This window comes from Triticum aestivum, chromosome 6A (genome assembly GCF_018294505.1).
Source record: "Triticum aestivum cultivar Chinese Spring chromosome 6A, IWGSC CS RefSeq v2.1, whole genome shotgun sequence".
Taxonomy (NCBI): domain Eukaryota; kingdom Viridiplantae; phylum Streptophyta; class Magnoliopsida; order Poales; family Poaceae; genus Triticum; species Triticum aestivum.
In genome coordinates, this window is record NC_057809.1 from 19,829,449 (window position 1) to 19,833,442 (window position 3,994).

Here is a 3,994-nt window from a genome sequence, read left to right on the forward strand (position 1 = left end):
GGGGGGTGAATAGGCGTTTTAAAATAATTACGGTTTAGGCTTGAACAAATGCGGAATAAACCTAGCGGTTAATTTGCCAAGCACAAAACCTAAAACAACTAGGCTCACCTATGTGCACCAACAACTTATGCTAAGAAAGATAAGAAACTATGTGATAGCAAGATATATGACAAGAAACAATATGGCTATCACAAAGTAAAGTGCATAAGTAAAGGGCTCGGGTAAGAGATAACCGAGGCACAAGGAGACGACGATGTATCCCGAAGTTCACACCCTTGCGGATGCTAATCTCCGTTTGGAGCGGTGTGGAGGCACAATGCTCCCCAAGAAGCCACTAGGGCCACCGTAATCTCCTCACGCCCTCGCACAATGCAAGATGCCGTGATTCCACTAAGGGACCCTTGAGGGCGGTCACCGAAGCCGTACAAATGGCAACCCTTGGGGGCGGTCACCGAACCCGTACACTTTGGCAACCCTTGGGGGCGGTCACCGGTACCCGTCAAATTGCTCGGGGCGATCTCCACAACCTAATTGGAGACCCCGACGCTTGCCCGGAGCTTTGCACCACGATGATTGAGCTCCGAACACCAACAACCGTCTAGGGCGCCCAAGCACCCAAGAGGAACAAGCTCAAGGGTACCAAGCACCCCAAGAGTAATAAGCTTCTCAACTTGTAACTTCCACGTATCACGTGGAGAACTCAAACCGATGCACCAAATGCAATGGCAAGGGCACACGAAGTGCCCAAGTCCTTCTCTCCCAAATCCCACCAAAGCAACTAATGCTAGGGAGGAAAATGAGAGGAAGAACAAGAAGGAGAACACCAAGAACTCCAAGATCTAGATCCAAGGGGTTCCCCTCACATAGAGGAGAAAGTGATTGGTGGAAATGTGGATCTATATCTCCTCTCTCTTTTCCCTCAAAAACTAGCAAGAATCCATGGAGGGATTGAGAGTTAGCAAGCTCGAAGAAGGTCAACAATGGGGGAAGAACACGAGCTCAAAGGGTTGAGGTTCAACGGGGAAGAAGACCCCCTTTTATAGGAGGGGGAAAATCCAACCGTTAACCCCCACTCAGCCCCGCAGAGAGCGGTACTACCGCGGAGGCAGGGCGGTACTACCGCTCGTAAGCGGTACTACCGCTCCCCCTCAGCGGTACTGCCGCGCCAGAAGAAAAAGGGCCGGGGCTGGGACCCAGAGCGGTACTACCGCGGAGGTAGGGCGGTACTACCGCTCACAAGCAGCACTACCGCCACTACTACCGCAGCTAGTACCGCAAAACCCGACACGAGAAAATGCGCACTCGAATCGAAGCGGAAGGAGCACGAAGCCACAGCGGTACTGCGGCTGAGCCCAGCAAGCGGTACTACCGCTTAGTGGACTGCAGCCGTACTACCGCTCCAACCACTGTGTCGAGGCGATAGGAGCACGGATCCGCAGAGGCACTGCTGCTGAGGCCATCAAGCGGTACTACCGCTCCGAGGAGCGGTACTACCGCTTAGTGAGCCTCAGCGGTACTACCGCTGTGGCCCGCGGTACTACCGCTGGGTCCAGGAGAAAAACCACACTCCAGAAAACTAGAACTGCCATAACTTCTGCAAATGAGCCCCGAATTGAGCAAACTCAAGCTTGTTGAAAACAAGACGACGAGTAGCATCAAAACAGCGACTGGTTATAGTAAGAAGAGGCAGGGGAGGTATGCCAACTAAAAGAGGAGTGAAACCTCCAACCAAGAAGAACCGGCAAAACCTCCAACATCGAAAACATCATAGAAGATGCATGTGAACTCCGTTTTCGATGAACTCGAGCTTGTCATCAAGATGACCAAAAGCTCTAAGACTCTCAAAGAGAACCAAACAAGAACCAGGAAGGATGATGCAAGGATGCAATGGTTTGAGCTCTCAGCGAACGACACGATCAAGCTACTCATCGAGAGCCCCCCTTGATAGTACGGCAACCGATCCTATAACCCGGTCTCCCAACTACCATCATGAGACCGGTAAAATAGAAAACCTATCAAGGGCAAACCTTTTCCTTGCACATGGTCCACTTGAGCTAGATGATGATGATCTTGACTTCCTCAAGTTGGACCACCTTTCGTGATTGTGTTGGCTCGATGAAGACTAGTTGATTGCTCCCCCATACTCCACTATGGGTGAGCCTTTCTTCGGCACATCCTCACAAGTCCATTGACACCACAATGGATGGCAAGCTTCAAGCACTTGATCTCTTCGCGATGATCCACTTGAACTTGCACACGGCAATCTTGATGACGATCACCACTTGATGTCATCCTCTCCATGGGTTGAGAGATATCTTCCTCTTGACACAAGCCCATGAACATGTACCTAACCCCACGTAGAACTCTCACATAGACCATGGGTTAGTACACAAAGCACAATGGACAATGCTTACCAAACCATGGGATCACTTGATCCCTCTTGGTACATCTTCTATGCTTTGTGAGTTGATCAACTTGATTCACTCTTGACTTGGTCTTGATCAACCTTGAATCTTTCCAACTCTCTTCGTTTGGATGATGTCTTGAAGGTAAACATGAATGATCACACAATCTTCTTCTTCAAGACATGCTTGCAATAAGCTCAACTCTCAAATGACCAATCTTTGGATAATTCCTTGAATATCACCTTGGTCGACACAAACTCTTCTTGAAACCAACACATGTACTCCAAGAAAAGCCTATGGACAAAACCTTCAAATATAACTAAATGCAAGCATTAGTCCATAGAGATTGTCATCAATTACCAAAACCAAACATGGGGGCACCGCATGTTCTTTCAATCTCCCCCATTTTGGTAATTGATGACAATCACTTTCAAGAGAGTTTAATACAAGGAATTATGCATCACCATGCAATGCAACAACCAATAATGCATGCATATGAGATGCAAATGCTTAGGAACAAAACTCAAAACTCTCCGAAACCTCCACAAAACTCTCTGAAACTTCTCCCCCATTGGCATCGATTGCCAAAATGGGCGAAAAGCTTAGAAGGCCAATATAAATTATGTTCCTCCATAAGTTGTGTATTTCTCAACAAGAGAGTGGAATGCAATACACATATCCAACGGTAAATACTTGGAGGAAGACAAACTATATTGATGCCCAAAGATTGCAAAAGAAAGATATGCCACAAAGACATATCAAAGAGAGACACAAGCAATCAAGCAATCAAAAGATACCAATTGAAGCAAGCTATCAAAAGATACCAATTGAACCAACTAGGCCAAAGATCCTACGAGCCACAAGAAAGAAAGATATTATGATATGAGCAGAGGAGTGTTCTAAAGAAACTAGAGAAGCTCCCCATGATTTGTGCACACATAAGAATTTTTGTATTTGGATACAAAGTGCACAAAATAGGATCATAGCTCCCCCAAAATCAATAGAAACTTACAACAAGTGCAAGTGAGCACATAGGAAACTAAGCCTAGTACTTGCAATTAACACATGGTTGAGCAACAAGTACAAGAGGCAACTTAAGCAAGGGCTCAACCAAAATGATGTGTGAGAGTCAAGGCAATGCACTTGAGAAGACTAATGTACGGATGAGCATTAAGTCTTGAAAGAATGAGGCACATAGTGCAAGGCCTATCATTCCCACACACAACTAGCAAATGGGTTCACAAGCTTACTAATAAGCAAATAAAGAACCTATGCTTGTGACAACCCGCGGTGAAGATAGAATATGAAAGCCTCATCAAGACGAGGGATACCAATTAAGATGGCAAAAGCCTCGTAAAGATAAGCATGACGAAAATAATCTTCACCACCCAAAAGTGCATCAAGCTGCAACGAGATAAGACACGCACTCAAGGCAAAAGCTTTCACGGAGCCACCAAAGAAATAACATAAGAAAAACAAGGTGGACGTGAAAGAAAGGATATCAACTAGATATGCAACTTTTCTCAAGTGTATAAGATTCTAGGTAGACGAACTCAGGAAGATATATATCTACAAAGAAGGATGTACAC